Source organism: Pinus tabuliformis, chromosome 7, assembly GCF_031772625.1.
Source record: "Pinus tabuliformis cultivar Carrire ecotype Pingquan chromosome 7, CPIR1, whole genome shotgun sequence".
Taxonomy (NCBI): Eukaryota; Viridiplantae; Streptophyta; class Pinopsida; order Pinales; family Pinaceae; genus Pinus; species Pinus tabuliformis.
This window is the reverse complement of record NC_142293.1, coordinates 139,568,453-139,590,374: the sequence shown is the minus strand read 5'-3', so window position 1 is coordinate 139,590,374 and position 21,922 is coordinate 139,568,453. Positions and strand designations below refer to the sequence as shown.

At 41.0% G+C, this 21,922-nt stretch overlaps 1 protein-coding gene across 2 annotated transcripts in view; it reads left to right on the top strand.

Annotated features, from left to right (window-relative positions):
• Nucleotides 1-21,922, top strand: part of LOC149246143 (DNAJ heat shock N-terminal domain-containing protein) — a 443,617-nt gene that overhangs the window by 294,627 nt on the left and 127,068 nt on the right. The gene's annotated exons all lie outside the window — the stretch shown is intronic.

Genomic DNA, 21,922 nt, shown 5'->3' with positions numbered 1-21,922 from the left:
GGTCACTGTACTCGATCCAGGTGTTTGTCCCCCTGCTTGTCCTTCTTGCTGCCCTTGCTGCTGCTAGACTAATGGAACATCTACTGACTGACCTTCTGCTGACATCTCTCGAGATTTCATGGAAGCTCTATCCTCAATGAACTTCACATCCTATCTCATTACAATCTTCCTGCTGCTAGGAATGTGGATTCTGTATGCCTTTGAGGTCTCTCTATATCCTACGATGTACCCCTTTCTACAGTCTGATCCAGTTTACTGTGCTTTTCGTTTGGAATGTGACAATATGCCACACTTCCAAATATCTTGAGATGTCTTACTTCTGACTTCTTCCCTGTGAATACACCTTCAAGCGTTTTCTTCCCCAACGCTTTGTGAGGAGTTCTATTCTGGATATATACTGTTGTGTTGCAAGCCTCTGCCCATAAGAATCTAGGCAAGTCTTGATCATACAACATAGCTTTTACTGCCCCAACAATAGTTCTATTTTTCCACTCTACTACTCCATTCTTCTCTGGATTATAGGGAGCTGTCCATTCTGTTTTGATGCCCTCCTTTGCGCAAAAATCTGTGAAGTCTTTGTCTGTATATTCTCCACCATTATTTGAACGCAATAGCGTTATCTTTTTCCTTGTCATGTTTTCAACGAGAGCCTTAAACTCTCTGAATCGATCAAAAACCTCATCTTTGGTCTTTAAGAAATAGATCCATGTTTTTCTAGAGTGATCATCAATAAAGGTGATGAAGTATCCGCTACCACTAAGAGCTGTTGTGGACATTGGACCACAAATATCTGAGTGTATCAATTCCAATACACATTTTTTCTCTATTGTTGCCTTTGGAAAAAGCTGCTTTAGCGTACTTCCCTAGTATGCATCTTCTGCATAAATCATCATGTTTAGTACTAAGGACTGGAACTCCTGTAACAGTCTCTCTGAGCATCCTCAGTTATTCATTGTGTAAGTGTCCCATTCGCTTGTGCCATAATTCATTTAGTTGCTTGTCACCAATATGATTGTTGCTTATCAGTGCCATTGGAGATTCGAGTTGAAACCTATATAGTCTGTTGCTTCGAGCTCCAATTTGTCTCTTCTCTTCTAGCTTGGATGTTTGACGCATATTTCCTTTCCAATGAAGTATACATCGTATCCCTTATCTTGTAACTGGGACACTGAAATCAGATTCATTCCTAACCCGGATACATGCAAAACATTGGTGGCTAGGATGTTGGTTCCTGCTTTCGTCTGAAATGCTATGGTGCTTCTCCCTACTGGAGTACACTTCGTTCTGTTTCCCATCGTTCTTCTTGATAGCTCGAGAAATATTCTCGTACTCCAGTCATATGGGCTGAAGCCTCGTTATCAATGTACCAAACATTTGCTAATGCTGAACTTTCTAAGCATGCAAATTCTTCTTCTAATCTGGAAGATAATTTGGAGACATCTTGAGTTTCCATCTTTGTGCTATTTTTCTAACTATCTCTGACGCTATCCTGCCCCAGCAACTGCTGCAGGAAAAACTGTCTTCTCTTGAAGACTACTCTGCAAGGAAAAATACGATGCAGGTTCTGCCTCTGGAAGTTTTCGAATTGGAAATCGAATTTCTTTGTCGACTCTCTCAGAGAAATCGATTTCTCCTCAGACTTCACCCTTCAGGTCTTTGAACTGCGCTGCCTCCTGGGGTTTTGAATTACCGCCTCTACTGGAATTTTGAACTCCCTCTTCCTTTCTGCTTTTGAGCTCTTTTGCTCACGATCTCTGCTTTGATACCATGTGAACATTTCTAAATAGAAATCCGACTGCAGTGTTTAATATTATTTCTTCTACTTATTAATTCAGAAATAAGTTATTCATAGTGTTTCTACAACAAATATCGAAATAAATTCTACTGCAGCCTTCACAATTAAAATACTGTGGAAAGTGAATGCAAAAAGAGAAATACTAGTATAAGTATAACCATGATGACACAGTTATTTTTGGACAATTGTCCCCGCAGAAACCCTTTGTGGGAAAACTGGTGCAACAGATGAGGATTATTTATTATTCTTCAGCAAAAATGTCATGTACAAGATGCAACCAACAGAATAGAAGAGGATTCTCTGTGAGAAATTTTACAGACACTTCTGACTGAGTTTCTGATCTAGGAGAGGACCTATTGCCCCCTCTGCGTCTCACAGTGCCAGCCTTTGCGTGAGAACTATGCAGTCCCAACGTCACACTGTCTCTGCGTTGTCCCTCCTCTGCGTCACAGCCTCTACGTTGTCCTCCCTCTGCTCTACGTCTTCTGCTCCTGACCTTCAGACTGATGCTGATACCCTTTCTCTCTCCTTCTCACCTGCAACTCTCCCTCTGATTCGATTTTCTCTTGCCGAACTTTGACTAGTGAGAAAATCGATCTTACTCGGGTAACTGAGTATCTGCCTCTGGTGTATTTTCCAAATGCCCCTCGATGTCCTTCTTATAATCTTCCAGTTGAGAACCAACGACCCAGATTAGATTCTAATCAATGGCTCAAATCATTTGGACTCGATCTTCGTCTTCATTTGGAAGCTACACCCGCTGTTTAGATTAATACCCATTAATTATTTTAATTTCGTAAGTTTAGACTTAGGGCCCCATTAAAAATAATTAATTATTTTAATAAAAATGTCTCTGGGTGGAACTTTCCAAAATGTTTTTTGGGTATTGTGGAGTACATATGTTTGAGCCTCCTTGCAAAATTTGAGACTTAGAGCACATCTGATGCTACCAGAAATGAACACTAAATTGAGTTGAAACCCTAATCTGAAGTTTTAAGGTGAAATACTTGGCGGTTTTGCAAGCTTAAGGTCTCAAAACTCATATTTTTCAGGTGGCAACGTGATTCCAAAATTTCAATGAATTTCAACCACAGGATCTTCAAGGCTTTGGGCCTAGGGTTTGACCTCTAAACCCTTGTTTTGTTTAAGCTTTTCTACAATAGTCAAATCGATAATCTTTAAGCCTTAAAATCACATTTTAAATGGTCAAAATCATTTAGAATTGAAAAACCTAAATTTTCACAAGTTTTGGCCTCTTAGGCATTGCAAATTTGACCTAGATTTAACTTTTTTGCTTGCCGGAATTTACTGCATAACTGTAAAGTTTAGGTCTGAAATATTTCTGAAGCATATACTTGATAAGGATAAAAAAATTTGAATTTTACATTTCCGGTACCTTTTTACCATTTTTAGGCATTTTGGCACTATCTCTGGTATTTTTAGCTTGCTGATTTGTCATTGTTTCATTGTTGTAATAAACATATCAGTTCTGAAATTTGTTGAATCACACTTTCTAAAATCCCTAGAAATTCAAATTTTCGAGTTCTAGTGCATTTTGGCTATTTTTGGCATCTTTAGATGAGTGATATGTGGTGGTTTACTGCTGTAAACTAAACAATTAGATTTGAAATATCACTGAATACATCATTACAAAGTGGGCTAAACAAGTTAATTTACATTTGCTGGTCAAAAAGAATTTTATGTTTTATGTGTAAGGCAAATTTCATGATTTGAAGTCATTTTCTCGCTGTTGTTATAACATTGATAAAGTCTGAATTTTCTGAATTTTTTACTACTGATATAAATTGTCATAGATCTGCAATTGGCTTATCTCATCTTTGCGCTCAAAATCTGACATTGATCTTGTTGATTGGCATAATATCTGGTGTTAATAATCGCTGGTGGATAAGTTGGTTACTGAAATTTACACTTGTACCTCTTAGCATTCATTTTGTTTAAGATTGTGATGATGATGGTTAACGTCCACTGAGATCAAATTGGTCTATCGGACCTGTAATTTTCTTAGTTTTTAATTATCTGGATCCTCATCTTTCTTGGCGAGATTGGTGCTGTAGCTTTCTTTTTTCTTCTCTACGGTCTTCCAACTTCTTTTATCTTGCATCTCCTTCATCTCTTCCGGTTCTTGGGACATTGGTGTCTTAGCTTCGCGATCTATTGTGTTCGTCCTTTTGAAGATAGTCGGATAAGAAGTTTGGTCTAGGAGATCTGCTTTGCTGTTAAATGAAGATTTATTTTGTGTGGTATTCAAATCCTCATAACTGTTGATACTTGAGGGGTTGTCGAGTTCACTTTTTTGTTGTTGGGCGAGGATTTCTCCCTGCTTGTCTTAAGAGTTGTTTCTTTCTTGCCCGATTTCTTGTGATTCAGAGTTTTCCTTAGAGTATTCTTCTTTGATGATCGTGTAGTGTTCTTTTTGGGCTCCTTCCCACCATGTAGATCTTTGGTGGTTTTTTCTAGCAGAATTTTTCTGGGAGGCTTTTGGGCAATTTTTGGCTAGATGGCCTGTCTCAAAGCAGGATCGACATCTGAAGAGGACACTTTCATAATCGAGTTTCTGGTTCCACACATAGTCTTTACTTGTTAGGTTTATTTCAGCTGGGAATCCGGCGCTGAAGTCCATTTCCACACAGATGCGTGCATAGGTGGTTTTGGCATATTCCTATGTTTCTGGGCACCTGCAGTAAAATTTCCCAATTGCATTTCCAATGGGTTTTAGCGAGGAGAGGTTCCAGAGATGCAAGGGTAGGCTTGGCAATCTCACCCAAACTGGTGCTAAGGTTATCACTGTCGTTGAGGGATAGAATGATGGGTTCCATGGCTTCATGAATAGGCCTGATTTTTCCCAGAACCAAGGGCCGGAATCTAGAATACATTGTCTGTTTTTAGGATTCTCAAAATCTACTATAAAGAAACCCCTAGCACAGGGGTAGATATTAATTTCATCAGAAATGACAGGCTTCTATACCTCCGAGATCCAATGTGGAGAGCTGTTAGCCGCGACCAAAAACCATTAAACCGACGGATTAGGGCACTTTTGGAAAATTTCAAAGCCTCATCGAGTGAGGCCTGGACCACTTGGACAGTGGGAGCTGGGGCTTCACTGACGATATGGGCAAGAGCTTGCCCTCCAGAAGCGTACGGAACTGAGCCAACAATTATTTTCGCAAAGCTGGAACCATATTTTACTTGTCCGTAGAACCCAGTCGCAGAGAAATAAGGTAGAAGATAAGATTAGATCTAGATCTAGCCGCAAAAGATTAGATCTAGAACCTAGCCGCAAAGAAGATTAGATCTAGATCTAGATCTAGCCACAGAAGATTAGATCTAGAACCCAGCCGCAGAGTCTCAGTAAGCCTTTTAATCTGCAAGAAACCCTTAGCATACGTTTATTGCTGGTCTTGCCCAAACTGAATTGTAAACTCCAGAATTGGCAAACTCCAATCTTTACACGCAAAACGTCTTGATATATTTTCTTCTTCAACGATGGTGATTGCCGGCAAACACAGTCTCTATTCCGACTGAGATCCAGAACACAAAAACGGCAATAACTCTTCGATTTACCAATCTCAAAAATTATTCATAGAATGATAAAAAATTCCTTTTAGGTACCTGGAGATTGGCGGCAAACACTGCGTCTCTATTCCAGCTGACTGTCGAAAAGTGCCGCAGAGTCTCAGCGATGCCGCAGAGGGGCAAACACTTATTGCGTATCACAACATTGTTAAGTACTCTTGCATTAAGACAAATTTCACATAAGTACTTAAGTAACTTAAGCAATCTTAACTCAAGATAATCAGACCCATAATCTCTTGCATAAGAATACTAGATTAAGGTTGCATTAATAATTTACCTCCTAGAATAAGTTAGGTTGATAGAGATATAGGGCAACCCATTTCACTTAGCTTGAGGGGCCTTAGAAACTCTTCGGTGGTTAACATGGTGACCTTGCAGTTGTCAGAGCCATAGTCTTTGCAGTGCCGGGCAATCGGGTGATAGGAGCATAAGAAAATTTATCATTAATCAGGCCCTAGCCGACTTCCTGTTGGCCTCCTTCCCACAACCTACCTTGGAGCCCAACTTCAAAATAGTTAAGGGAATTTTACATCTAGATTACACATTTAACTAAAAATAACCAAGATTTCTGCATCACAAATAGGTCATAGGTTTGTATATCATTCAGGTTAGTCAATCATCTTAAGCAACAGGTGTCCATCCGGTCATTTGGTTCTAATTTACTGTGAACAAGAATTGGTGACTCCATGAAGGCACTGGTCTCACACTTTAAAATCTAATCTAATTAATAATCTTTCTCGAATTTAACCAATTGTCAAGGCCACTCAACCGTGTTTCCCAAACAAGTTGGTTTCCTACTTGTTTTCCTTCATGTCATTCCATAGAGACAACCCCCCATAGCCTGCTGTTGGGAGACAACTAGAATGGAGTGGGTGGGGATCAGAGTGATCATCCCTGTCCTAAGCCTTGTCGCGGTGCCTGCACAATCTGGGAGATAATACCTCCTACACTCATATACTCAAGTGTGGGCTTCATCATATTATCTACCTTTGTACCATGGAATATGGCCTGGGGCTTCCCCTTCACCCCCATTCAATTCCATCACTATATCACATGGCACCTACCATTTGATGGATGTACCATGGACATGTCACCCCCTTTAGAGGCTGAAACCACCTAATAGGGTCCTTGGTTAACCCCCTTTTGAGCTTGGAGAAACCTATACATGCCAAAACCCACTATGGAAGGGCATGCCATTATGTTGATTTGGGGTAGCATCGAATGTGCTCTAAGCCTCAAATTTTGCAGGGAGGTTTGGGCACATGTATTCCAAGGAACCCAAAAAGCGTTTTGGGAAATCCCACCCAGAGACGATTATATTAAAATAATTAATATTTTTAATGGGGCTCCTAAGTTTAAACTTAGGAAAATTAAAATATTAATGGGTATTAATCTAATCATGGGTAAAACCTCTAGAACAAGACACAGATAAAGCCAAAACGATTTGAGCCTTTGATTATGATTTAATCTAGGCCGTTGGTTGTCCAACAGGAAGATATAAGAAGGGGCTTGAGGGCCATTTGGAAGACACACTGAGAGATTGAGGAAATCAATTTTCTGAAGTGAGAAGTTGTCAGGAGGAAAAATCGATTGAGGACATTTCTTGCAACAGAAGGGTAGTGAGAATCCTGAAGAAGGAATTTCCAGAGAGTACGAGGCAGAGGGAGAACGAAAAGACGTCCAAAGGAAGGCTGACGCTGGTCCACGCAGTTTTGACAGAGAGGTAGCGCAGTCCTTGAGGGGAAGTTGAGTTTCCTACTAAGGGAAGTCAAAATTCAGTTGCCGGAAGCCAAGGTGTGAGTTCGGGAGGCAGAAGATCGATTTTCTCAGCCAGCAGAGGATCCGAAAAAGGGGCAGTGTAATACCCAACAGGAGTGACGCAGAAACTGCCGGGAGTGACGCAGTTCTGCGTAGAGGGTGACGTAGAGCCTCCAGTTCAGCAGGATCAGTCACTGATTCTCTAGTGACAGGGTGAGATCATTTCACCAGTCTTTTGTTCAGTATTCTCTCTGTATCGAATTGGTAGTTGAGCATCCTAGAATTGTACTCAAATTTTTTCTTGCATAATAATAAAACCCTCAGAGCTGTTGCACTGGTTTTCCTGCATTGGGTTTTTCTGAGGACTGTTTTCCAAAAATAACGATGTCCTATGTGTTTCTATTTTCCTCGCTTAGTTTCTATGTTTCAGAATCATATTTAATTTGGTGTAGGCTGCTTCAGTGATTTACTTCAATGTTTCATGAAGAAATCTGAAATAAGTTTGTAATCTAATTTACAATCTAGGTGAAGTAGGTTTAGTTGGTTGCAGTAGGATTCCTGAGATTGCTAGATCTAGGAATTTGCACATGGTATCTGAGCTGTTGATGTGAAACAGGGAAGAGAAAATGTAGCATTGAATCAAGTGCCAACTTGCTGCAGCAAGGAGCAGTTCGAATCCCTTGAGGGATTGTGTAGTTCTAGCCAGGAGGGCTATATTTTCGTGCGTCTCTCTCTGAGTGAGCCGACAGATAGGTAAGACTGCCAGATCGAGAATTTGCCAAGGTAGAGGGAACCATGCCGAGGATTAGCACAGAGCTAGAGGGATGCAGTTTTCTGCAAGCTAAGTGCTGGGCAGAAAATCCGTCGGAAGGAAGAAGCAGATCGCATAGTGAGGGAATACTTCCTCAGTGATTTCTTGCTGAGGAAATCAATATTTCTCAGTTATTTGGCAACAGAGGTGCAACAACTTACCATCTCCATCAGGGCGTGCGTAAGCGAGCTTAGGAGCTACGCAATAGGGAGAAAGAGGGAGCTGTTTGACAGTTTTCGAAAGATATGGCAACCTGTGGCTTGAGGGATCAGGACAGGTTGGATGGGGCTTCCAGCTATGTCATTTGGAAGGCTAGAATGTCTTTCCTTCTAGATGAGCATGCCCTCAAGACGCATTTTGATAGTGTGGTAGCTGTCCCTGCGGATGCAGATCCGCTGGAGAAGTACAAAGCTGAGAAGGTGAAGGCGAAGATGATGATCCTGGATGGAGTCAAGGATCATGTTGTATGTCACGTTGCTAGCAGAGGGATTGCTAAGGAGATGTGGGATAACTTAGCCACATTGTATCAGGGATCTTTCGAGCAGCGGAAGATGTACGTGAAACAAAAGTTGAGATTTGCTCAGATGCAGAAGGGAGAACGTGTGGATCCATTCCTCACGACATTGAAGGAGACCCGTGATGAGTTGTCGGTTGCGGGGCATACACCTCAGGATTCAAAGTTAGTGAGACTGGCTCTAAATTCCGTCTTGAATGAATGGCAAGTCTTTGTCTAGAGTATCTTGGGTAGAGCAGCGTTGCCAAATTGGGACGAGATGTGGGCAACTTTGAAACAGGAAGAGTTGAGGAGAGACCTGGTCAAGGTCAAACTTGACAGAAGCAACAACAACAGTGGGTTGAATCCCAAGGTAGAGGAGGAGGATAACGCAACCCTTGCATCCAAGGGACAACAGGGGCAACAAAGACGAAAGAAGGATGTATCCAAGGTGAAATGTTTCAGATGTGGCGAGATGGGCCAATATGCATCCCAGTGTCCCTTGAAGAAAAATGACAAGGATGAGAAGCGTGATCCTAATGTTGAAGTCACAAAGATTAAACGGGACGAGTTTGCCATTACAACCAAGATACCTCCAGGTGGGAGGTGGGATGATGTAGAACTGTAGTTCGATAGAGCTACAGATGGGCAGGATCCTTGAGGAGCCCACCTCTTGGATCATCACCTTGCTACGGGAGCCCACAGTCAGTAGTAGCGGGATGGAGTTTTCAGTTGGTGCCATGGAAAGTTGATTCCACAGATGCAGTAGTTAGTAGCGCCAGAACGTGAGCAGTGCAGAGCAGAGAGGCAGCAGTGCGTGGAGGCACAATGAAGAGCTTCGACAACACAGTGGCTTCAGAAGACAGCATGGGACTAGCAGCAGTCAGGGTTTCAACACTGAGGTGTATCCACTGGATACTTGTCCAGTTTTGGGTATTTGCAGTTGCTTTTCTCAGTGACTGAGCTGCAGTACAGATGCAGTGTTGGCAGTGGTAGTGCTAGCACCATAGTAGCTGCAACGTTTGAGAGGGAGCTACAGTACAAATGTAGCATTGGCAGTGACAGTGTGAAAGGTAATTGCAGAGTAGCAGTAGCAATGCAGTAGTTGGTAGACAGAATGTCAGACATCAGCAACGCAGAGGACGATGCTTCAAAGTCAGAGCAGTATGCAGTAGAAGTGTATTTCTACAACACATTCCTCGCTAAGAGGGAGTGTTGATTTGGGGTAGCATCGGATGTGTTTTAAGCCTCAAATTTTGCAGGGAGGCTTGGGCACATGTATTCCAAAGAGCCTAGAAAGTGTTTTGGGAAATTCCACCCAGGGACGATTATATTAAAATAGTTAATATTTTTAATGTGGCTCCCAAGTCTAAACTTAGGAAAATTAAAATATTAATGGGTATTAATCTAATCATGGGTGAAACTTCTAGAAAAAGACACGGATCAAGCCAAAACGATCTGAGCCTTTGATTATGATTTAATCTAGGCCGTTGGTTGTCCAACAGGAAGATATAAGAAGGGGCTTGAGGGTCATTTGGAAGACACATTAAGAGATCAAGGAAATCGATTTTCTGAAGTGAGAAGTTCTCAGGAGGAAAAATCGATTGAGGAGATTTCTTGCAGCAGAGGGGCAGTGAGAATCCGGAAGAAGGAATTTCCAGAGAGTACGAGGCAGAGGGAGAACAGAAAGACGTCCAGAGGAAGGCTGATGCTGGCCCACACAGTGCTGACGTAGAGGCAACGCAGTCCTTGAGGGGAAGTCGAGTTTCCTACTAAGGGAAGTCGAAATTCAGTTGTCGGAAGCCAGGGTGTGAGTTTGGGAGGCAGAAGATCGATTTTCTCAGCCAACAGAGGATCTGAAAGAGGGGCAATGTAATACCTAGCAGGGGTGACGTAGAAACTGCTTGGAGTGATGCAGTTCTGCCCAGAGGCCACACAAAGGGTGACGTAGAGCCTCCAGTTCAGCAGGATCAGTCACTGATTCTCCAGTGACAGGGTGAGATCATTTCACCAGTGTTTTGTTCAGTATTCTCTCTGTATCGGATTGCTAGTTGAGCATCCTAGAATTGTACTCAGATTTTCTCCTACATAATAATAAAACACTCAGAGCTGTTGCACCGGTTTGTTCACATTGGATTTTTTCGAGAACTGTTGTCCAAAAATAACGGTGTCTTATGTGTTTCTATTTTCCTTACTCAGTTTCTATGTTTCACAATCATACTTAATTTGGTGTAGGATGCTTAAGTAATTTACTTCAGTGTTTCATGAAGAAATCTGAAATAAGTTTGTAATCTAATTTACAATCTAGGTGAAGTAGGTTCAACTGGTTGTAGTAGGATTCTTGAGATTGTTAGATTTAGGAATTTTCACATTCCCCAACACCCCCATTCCATTCCATCACTATATCACATGCCACCTACCATTTGATGGATGTACCATGGACATGTCACCCCCTTTAGAGGCTGAAACCACCTAATAGGGTGCTCTGTTAACCCCCTTTTGAGCTTGGAGAAGCCTGTACATGCCAAAACCCATTATGGAAGGGCATGCCATTATGAAGTGTCCACTTGTGTTTCATGATTTGTAAGCTCTTTTACTTCATTGCTCTAATGATTTATTGTTCTCGAAAGCGAGGAGACACATTCGATCTTATGCAGGATTGCAGGTGGGTCTCCATTTGGGGTTTGGTCTCCCTATACGAGGTCCAAGCCCTCTAGAGGGTCACATTGGCACTTGTAGGGTGAGTGTAGAGAGCCATGGGCCTCCACCATAGCAGAGAGCACTTCATGGATCCCCAACACCATTTAGTGATTGCTCGTGTTCCACCTTTTGGATGAGGATGATGCACCTGGATCACCATGCCCAACTGACTTCACACTTGTACCACACACTTGGCAGATGTTCCAGGGTCTAGATGAGGATGTGTCTCACCGCGGGAGACAAAGGGAGGGTTTATGTCATCATCCTAGCCCTTATAGATGGTTTACAGACATTATTGATCCACTTGGAGACCCATGAGGATGTCATTGTGACGCCACACCCACTTGGGTACACCACATGTGACATGTTTGGATATCAAAGGGCCAACCCCTAATTCACTATGTTTGGAGCCTATTCTCACACCTTGGCACACTTTGGACTCCACTAGGCCTTTTTAATGTCCCAATGACTTATTATGTTTACTATTTAGTATTTTGCCCTCTTGAGAGGCTTTTATTTCTATTTGGAGATATCGTGGTGGGCTTGTCAACATGTCATATCATTATTGTACATTATTTTATTATTTGGGGCATTATTAGGCTAATTAGGCTATTCAAACCCCCTTATGGATTGTATAAATAGATGAGAGGCCCATTCATTCCTCTCATCATCATTTGGATTTGGATCATTTTTTCTTCTAGAAATTTTGGCTAGCCTTTTTGGATGGATGAATTGGAGTATTAATGCATTTTGATGTTTGGAAAGCTTATTCTCATGTCTTGGAGCTTTGATATTTTTGCACATTGATGATTGGAGAATTTCCGCTATACTTGTAAGTGTTACTTTCATGTTTTACCTTACATGTATTGTCACTTGTGTAATGTATGAATGTTTTCGCTCATGAAGCTGGTGTACTTGCCTTCAAGAAATGTGAATTCATTTTAAACTTGCTTTTGTGAGGGGTTTTTCATATGTTTCACGCTCAAGTATGACGAACAAATGTCCTAAGGGTATAATATTGTCATTATTAGCTTGATAAGTCACCAATTGCAGCACCAACGAAATATAAATTCTCTTAGTGACCTAGTTACTACCTCTAGGCCATGCGAGGATGCTAGGAGACTCCTTGATTGGGTATAAGTCATCTCTAAATATTGATTACATTGACTCCATTCTCCCAAATTGGCTAGGCACTGGTCTAGTGCAAAGGTGATCATGAAAGAACATTCTTCTCACCTCTTTTCCTTTTCTAGGCCTAACCCTAGTAGGTCACCTAGGGAATCAAGAGAAATCCTTTGTAGCCATCCAAAACCCTTGAAGTTTGGTCCATTACTGCGCTGGGGTTGTCTCAAGAGTTCCTCCAAGTTTGAGGCAAATTCGATGGTGGAATCTCGAGATATAGAAAGCCCTAGTCATAAGACCATCTTTTTCCCTAGGTTGATTTAGGTTAGTGTCCCCACTTGGATCATTGCATTTTAAATTCAAAAGAGATTTTGTCATTTGATCCTATTCTCCTTCCCAAACAGGTCAAGCCCCTCTAGTGTTGATCAACTCCACATGCTTGACCTAGTTGTGAAAATTCCTTAACAGAAATTCCTACTGCAACTAACTGATATTACTTCTCCTTCTTGTTAATTCATACAAGCTATTTATTGTGTGCTACGGTAAATATTGAAGTAAATACTACTGTAGCCTTCACTTAATTAAATTATATGCGGAAACAAGAGATTGAGCAAGAAAGAAAATACAACACAAATGACACCGTTATTTTTGGACAAATAGTCCTCGGACAAACCCAATGCGGGAAAACCGTTGCAGCATCTCTGAGGGTTTATTATTATTAAGCAGTAGCAAATTCTGAATACATCATTGAATACCTCACAAGTTTATTCAGTTACAGAGAGAAATACTGGCAGAAGCTTTGTGAGTTTTACCTCACACAACCACTGAGAAATCCTAGTTGATCCAACCCCAATCTGACTGCCCCCTGACTTTTTTGGCTACCTCTGCGCTACCTTTGCGCAGTGTCTGCGTCAACCCAACGTCAAGCGTTATAGGTGCTGCATCACTTCTCTGTCTAGTTGATCTGCTGCCCAGGAAATTCAATTTCTGCCTCCCGGTCTCACATCCCGCCTCTCGACTTTTCAAAATTGAATTCCTCTGCAAATTTCAAACTCCTCTCTCTCCCTCTGCGTTGTTTTTGCGTGGCCCTTCTGGCCTTGCGTCAGCCTCTGCGTCGAGGCTTCTGGATCACTTACTGCCTCTCTCTGCTGATGTATCTCCGGTTGAGAATCTCTCTCTCCAGAAGCTGCTATCCTTGCCCCTCAACTGCAAGAGATTTCCTCAATTGATTTTTCCTCATGTGAACTTCTCACTTAAGAAAATTGATTTGCTCAAGCCTCAATCTCTCTGTGTGTATTTTCCAAATGACCCTAAAGCCCCTTCTTATATCTTCTTGTTGGACAACCAACGACCTAGATTAACTCCTAATCAAAGGCTCAGATCGTTTTGACTTGATCTCCATCTTTTTCTAGAAGTTATACCCACAATAGGATTAATACCCATTGATATTTTAATCTTCCTAAGTTTAGACTTAGGAACTCCATTAAAAATATTAATTATTTTAAAAAATAGTTTCTGTGTGGAATTTCCCAAAACAGTTTCTGGGTTCTTTGGAATGCATGTTCCCAAGCCTCCCTGAAAAATTTGAGGCCTAGAGCACATTCGATGCTACCCCAAATAAACACTCCCTCTTAGCGAGGAATGTGCTCTAGCAATATACTGTTGTTGCATACTACCTTAACTCTGAAGCATCGTCTTCTGCGCTGCTGATGTTTGACATGCTATCCACCAATTACTGCGCTGCTGCTGCCACTGTACTGCTGCCTTTGGCACTGCCACTCCGAATGCTACATCTGTACTACAACTCCCTCTCAAATGCTACATCTGTTATGCTACTAGCACTACCACTGCTAACACTGCATCCGTACTGCAACTCAGTTGCTGAGAGAAGCAATTGAAAAACATCCAAAATTATTGAACTAACTGTGTTTAGTATGGTACCATTAGAATGCTGAAGCCCGACTGCTGCTAGTCTCTGCGCTGACCCTTTGAATCTACTGCGCTGCTGCTAACCTTTGCTCTGTGCCATCTGCACTGCTTCCAACTTTGCTCTGCGCTATTCAGTCAGTGGCGCTTCTAGCCACTGCAACTGTCTCCCCGACACTCCTCATCACCATCTGACACTAGTCCATCCTGCTACTCCTAACTGGGCTCCCATAGAAAGGTATTGATCTAAGAGGCGGATTCCTCAAGGATCCTGGCCATCTGTAGCTCTATCGAACTACAGTTCTAAATCAGCCCACCTCCATCCTGGAGGTATCTTGGCTGTCAAAGCGAACTCCTCCTCCCATTCGATCTTTGCGGCTGCAACTTTAGGATTGTGCTTCTCATCCTTGTCCGTTTTCTTCAAAGGACACTGGGATGCGTAGTGGCCCATCTTGCCACGTCTGAAACACTTCACCTTCGAGACATCCTTCTTTCGTCTCTGTTGCCCTTGTTGCCCCTTCGATGCAAGGGATGCATTATCCTCCTCCTCCTTGGGCTTCGACCCACTGCTGCTGTTGTTTCTATCAAGTTTGACCTTGACCAGGTCTCTCCTCAGCTCCTCTTGTTTTAGAGCTGCCCACATCTCATCCCAATTAGGCAATGCTTCTCTGCCCAGGATACTCTGGACAAATACTTGCCACTCATTTGAGACAGAATTTAGGGTCAGTCTAACTAACTCTGAATCCTGAGGTGTATGTCCCACAACTGACAACTCATCACGAGTCTCCTTCAGTTTTGTGAGGAATGGATCCACACGCTCGCCCTTCTGCATCTGAGCAGATCTTAGCTTCTGCTCTAAGTACATCTTCTGCTGCTTGGAAGATCCCTGATATAACGTGGCCAAGGCATCCCACATCTCCTTAGCAGTTGCTCTGCTAGCAACGTGGCACACCATGTGATCCTTGACTCCATCCGAGATCATCCTCTTGGCCTTTGCCATCACATCCTTGTACTTCTTTAGCGGATCTTCATCCTCTAGTTCAACCACCACACTGTCGACATACGTCTTGAGGGCATGCTCATCTAGAAGGAAAGGCATTCTAGCCTTCCAGATGACATAGTTGGATGCTCTGTCCAACCTGTCCTGATCCCTCAAGCCATTGGTTGCCATATCATTCGAAAACTGTCAAACAATTCCCTCTTTTTTCCTATTGCGTAGCTTCTAGGCTGGCTTACGTACTCCCTGATGGAGCTGGTAAGTCTGTTGCTCCTCTACTGCCCAACAAATGAGAAATATTGATTTCCTCGGCAAGAAACCACTGAGGAAGTATTCCCTCACTATGTGATCTGCTTTTCTTTCGATGACTTTTCTACCCAGCACTTAGCGTGCAGAAAACTGTTCCTCTAGCTCTGCGCTGAGGCTTGGCTTGGCCCCCTCTGCCTTGGCAAATTCTCGATCTGACAGTCTTACCTCTTTGTCGACTCACTCAGAGAGATACAACCTCGAAAATATAGCCCTCTTGGCTAGAACTGCGCAATCCCTCAGGGGATTCACACTACTGCTTACTGTAGCAAGTTGGCCCTTGCTTTAGTGCTAGATCTGCTCTTCCTGTTTCACATCAAAAGCTCTGATACCATGTGAAAATTCCTTAACCGGAATTCCTGTTGCAGTAAACTGATGTTACTTCTCCTACTTGTTAATTCATACAAGTTATTTGTTGTGTACTATGGTAAATATCAAAATAAATACTACTGCAACCTTCACTTAATTACATTATATGCGGAAACAAGAGACTGAGAACGAAAGAAAATACAACACAAATGACACCGTTATTTTTGGACAAATAGTCCCTAAAAAAACCTAATGCGGGAAAACCGGTACAACAACTCTGAGGGTTTATTATTATTAAGCAGTAGAAAATTATGAATACATCACTGAATACCTCACATGGTTATTCAGTTACAATGAGAAATATTGGAAGAAGCTTTGTGAGTTTTACCTCACACAATCACTAAGAAATCCTTGCTGATCCAGCCCCAAATTGATTGTCCCCCAACTTTTTTGGATGCCTCTGCGCACTCTCTGCGTCAGCCCAGCATCAATCTCTTTGGGTGTTGCGTCACTTCTCTGGATGGTTGATTTGCTGCCCATGAAATTCGATTTCTGCCTCCCCGTCTCACACCTCGACTCCCAGCTTCTGAAAATCGAATTCCTTTGCATATTTTAGACTCATCTCTCTCCCTCTGCGCTATTTCTGCGTGGCCCTTCTGGCCTTGCGTTAGCCTCTGTGTCAAGGCTTTTGGATCACTTACTGCCTCTCTTTGTTGATGTATCTTCGACTGAGAATCTCTCTCTCCGGAAGGTGCTATCCCTGCCCCTCAACTGCAAGAGATTTCCTCAATCGATTTTTCCTCCTGAGAACTTCCCACTTCAGAAAATCGATTTTCTGAATCTCCTTGTGTGTATTTTCCAAATGATCCTCAAGCCTCTTCTTATATCTTCCTTTTGGACAACCAACGACCTAGATTAACTCCTAATCAAAGGCTTAGATCGTTTTGACTGGATCTCCGTCTTTTTCTAGAAGTTACACCCACAGTTAGATTAATACCCATTAATATTTGAATTTTCCTAAGTTTAGACTTAGGAACTTCATTAAAAATATCAATTATTTTAATAAAAAATTTTCTGGGTGGAATTTCCCAAAACGGTTTCTAAGTTCTTTGGAATGCATGTAACCAAGCCTCCCTGCAAAATTTTAGGCCTAGAGCATGGGTCCACTTTGGTTCTTTGTGGTCCTGCAACTTTATAATTCAAAGTCCACAAGGATTGGATAGGATCCATTTCTTCAGAAGGATTGTTAGTTCAAGGAAGCTTCTTGTCAAGGGATATTCTCCAAACCTAGGATTAAGTATCCTCTTAGCCCTTCTTAGAGAGCCCATCATCTTGCTTTTTAAGCAAGTAAGCCACTTAATTGAGTTTATCTCATAAATAGGTTCGAGAAATGACTCTCCACCCATTCATTGATCCATTCATCCTTGTGATTCCTCTTATATTGGGTGTCCTCCCATTGGTGAAAGTCTGTAAAGAGTAGGGATCTATAACTTAGGTGACAGTGGGATATTGCTCCATTGTTGCCCCTTGACCTAGTAGTTGCTCTATAAGATCCCCTACCAGGGTTGCAGGAATCGCCCCCCCCCCCGGATCCTAAGCCGGAATCGCGACCCGTACGGAATCGTTCCGGAATCTCCAGGCGAAGCGCGATTCCAATTTTTATGAGGCGCGATTCGGTTTTTTTAAAAACGATTCCTGGTTTTTAGGTTGCGTTGCCCCGGATCCGCGCTTCGGAGGGCGATTCGGGCATCCGGAAGCGCCACGCAACCCGCCCGGAAGCGCACGCAACCCGCACGCAACCCGAGCGCTTCCGGAAATTTCCGCGCGGGCAGCAAAATAAACTTAAATTTTTTTTAATTTCTTTCTCTCGCTCGGATGACTACAAAGTTCTCATTTTGGATTGGCATGTGATCTCTTTCTCCTATAGAAACGACTCTCGCATCTACTTCAACACTCCCATTGCCATTTGTTGTTCTGAATCATAACCTCGCACCTTACACAGTCTCGCATCCTTGCATTGGTCTCGCTCTACTATTCCAGACATGATCTCGACATTGATCTTGGGTCGCTACACCGAATAGATAATCTTGCATGACTGTAACAACATCATCACATATATTTGTTTCGCAGAGGTTATATTATGGTTCATCATCTCGGAGGTTTGTTACATTGTGATTCATCACAGAGGTTCATTATTGTTAACGCTCTAATGTATAGTCTCGGCTCTGCGCTTTTCTTATGGTTAATTTTGTGTATTATATATATTATGACCTTGGCATTATGACATATAAATCTTGGCACAATCGATACGCAAGTCTCCACACAATTTTATGTATACGGGGGTATGTAGTTTGGGTTCAGTAGAGCACATGTATATATGTTACATTTGTTGTCTTTGTTGTATGGTTCCTCCCAGCCTGTTAATCTCAGCATCACTGTAATACCTATGACTCTTCTCTGCGTATAATCTACAACCTTGTTGGAATCGCCCTGTATTATCTGGTATGGTCTCTACAGTATCTTTGGATGGTCTAGGCACAATAATATACGTTGATATTTCATATGCAATACATATTCGTTGGCATCATAATTTTCACTATTGTACATTTGACATCATTATCATCATTCCAGCTATGTATGTCACCTCAGAATTATGGCATCATTGACATCAGTGGAGTTATTCATGTCATCACTATCAAATATGTATGGCATCTCAACATTGTATGGCACCTTGGTAGTATTTCAGTATTATGTATGGTCTCCCTTAGCATAGTAATATATATGCTCATGATCTCGCACAGTACACATTGTTGATCTTGGCACTATGACATAATTTGTCTCAGCTGTATGTATGGCATCATTACAATTCAGAGGCAGGGATAATATTTATATGCTGAAACCCTAATGTCAAGCAAAATAGGTTATTGGTAACAAGCATTGTACAAGCATTGTCCAGCAAAAATATGCATGTTTTCATGTCTTCTACAATTAATTTGGTATTTGGGATGTTTGTTTTGAGTATAAATGCAAAAAAATATAAAAAAATATATATATATAGCAGACGCTTCCGCGGATGCTTCGCTTCCTAGATTTTTGGAAAATGACGCTTCCGCGCTTCCGCTTCGCTCCCGCTTCGTGCAACATTGTCCCCTACTAGGACCCCCAATAATTTGAGCGGTGACAGGACCCTAGTCTTTCCATCCAGGGTGAAGTAAAAAAAATGTCACCTTGATCATTCCATAGGGATTGAACAAAGAATTGTCATATAAATGGATAATCCCCAATGCTTAATTGTAAATCGATTATTTCATATTGTTTGTTGTCCAAGAAGTCTAATTTTTCGATTATATTTAATTCAAGAATCACTGATTGGTTTGCAAGTTTTGGGTTTATATAATTTTTTTGTTTTTTCTTGTTTTTACTGTTTGTTTTTGTTTTTGTTTTTTTTTTTCTTCAGCAGGAGAGATAGCAATAGTAACATCGTTTCTGGTTAGAGTTCCCTTAATTCTAAATAGCACTGAAGCATAGTTAAATGAAGTTCCTAGAAATCTTCCTTCGAGCATTTTCGACGTAGACTCTATTCCTTTCTCATCAGTGAATGATTCCATTTGATTTTTCGAGATGCGCTTTGGTTTTATTTTTATTTTATTTAAATAACTTTTTTTTAAACCTTAAAAACTTTATTAATCCTTCAAACCTTAGTATTGAATGCAATAGAAATTCTACTTTTATGATTTTGAATTGGACCCTTTTTTCCTCTTTTTTTAAATATATCCCTTTTCTTTTAACTTTCTAACTATATATATAATTTTATAGTAATATTCCATTTTCCAAACTCATCTATTGATTTTTATTTTTATTATTTAATTCACTTTAACTCAATGTAATTTTTTCCCCTTTTCTTAGTATATGTTTTTTTTTAATAAAATTCTTTCCCATAAACCTTAATTATAACCGGTTTTAGTAAATCCAATGGTTGCGACTCTACCAAATGGCACAAGGGGTACAAATTTGTAACAAGGGAAACAACAATTTTTATGAGAATGTAGTGTACAAATAGGTGTAGCAAGTGCTGATAGCATAATTGTAGCGAACTCTTTTCGAGGTCTAGAAAGAAATCACGGTGGTAATGATTTCTTGCAGTGGTGCACAGTGGTAGGTACAGGATAACGGAGACGAACAAGGGCGTGGGATATGTGTTCAGAGGCAACGTGACTAAAGGAAGCTAGCAGTCGGAAGAATGACATGGAGGGATGCTTTCGGTTGCAAATCTGGCGGCAACAACTTCAGACTGTGGCGACGGCTCAACGACTGGGTGATGACATAGGCGGGGGTTGCTTGCGGCAACGACTCTGCAACCGGATGATGGCGTAGGTAGGGGCTACATGATGTGTTGGAGGGATGGGATGAAAATGTTGTGCGGTTGATCATTGACCTCCGCTACTCCAGATTTGTTTTTAGTTTTTGTTATATTTTTCGTTTTTGTATGTTTTTTTAAAATTTATATATAACTTTCTCTTTTTTTATAATTGTCTTTTCAATTTTTTTTCAATATAACCTATTTTTATTTTTCAATTCCTATCCATATATATTACTCTTTTTATTAACTTTTATTTTTTTAATATATATATATATATATATATATATATATATATATAATTTTTTTTTTTATTTGGCCAAAGGCCTAATGATGAAACATGGAAATAGGAGAAGCTCCAACTTGTGTAGCGAAACACTTCAATTGTGATGACAACTAAGTTGACGAAGAGTTCATGGCCAAAAGCCTGATCAAACTGGCTTTGTGTGGTGGTTGAGTGGCCAGAGGATCGAACAACTCTGGTACCAATATAACAAACAAAGTTCATACTATGAAGTAATCTTCATAAAACTTGGAACACGAAGACATCCACTGAGGATAATAAACATATATTGAATAATGTTTAAGAGAATTAATATGAATGTGATGAGATTGTTATAATTGAGGGCCCGCTTATATACCTAGGCAGGTGCCCCTTTATGAACGTCATGTCCCTAGGGACATGCCTCTTCATGAACTAATTACTATTTAATTAATTATTATTATGATCATTATTATTATTTATGTTTATATTGTTTTTATATAAATTATATTCATAATACCTTAATTCTCCCTCTTGAAGCCATTTCCAAAATATAAATTTCTCATTTTTAGGTTGAAGATAATTTTAGAGTTTTATGTGCAAGAAAAGAAGGAAAGATCTGGGAGAAATCTTTGAAGGATTGGAGGTGAAACTTGGTGCAAGGTGGAAATGAGCTTCTTTTGTACGTTGTAGACTGATAATCCAATCGAGGAGGATTCCAAATCTTCAAAATTTTAGGCACCTGCTATTGCTTACGATCTTTGCCAAGAAAAAATGTGAGTAGATAGGTGCTACCTACACATGAAATCTTGAAACTAGACTAGTGCCTTCTCTCAATTGGGCAATGGAGTCAATTACGGCAAGGTCTATGATAGAGGGACTTGGATAAAGAGGATGGAAGATTAAATTGCATCTCTTGGAAACCCTAGCAACTACTGTATATGGGAGATTTAAGATCAAAGGATGCATAAACAAGGGTCCTTTGATGGATTCTTGCACACTTTGTAACTTCCAAGACCCATATAATTTGTCCAAGGGTCAAGTTTCAACATAATTTTCTTAAATTTTAATGCCAAAACTTTGGACCAAAACATCATTCATTTTGGGGCACCTTGACCACAACTCTGGGGCTTCAACTTTGAGAGAGCATATCTCCTCAACTGAGAGGAATCACGAGGGATGCCACGTACCGTTAAAAACGGCATGACGAGTACTATTAGATGATGATGGTCTGGCATGCTTTCTCACAATCATATGCCATAACAAGAGTGTGGAAAGTGGGGTGTCTTCAGGCTTCTGCTGGAGTTGACATCAATGTCAACCAATTTTTAACACTGATCCAAATTAGTCTGTCCTAGAACATTAAATGAAAGCACATGATTACAAAAACTGTTAGTGTACCTTCCGATAGATGACCCATCTTTCTTCAAGAAGCATGCCAGATGGGAGAGATAGACTGACCAGAGCATAGGTGGAGAGCTCTGATGCAAAG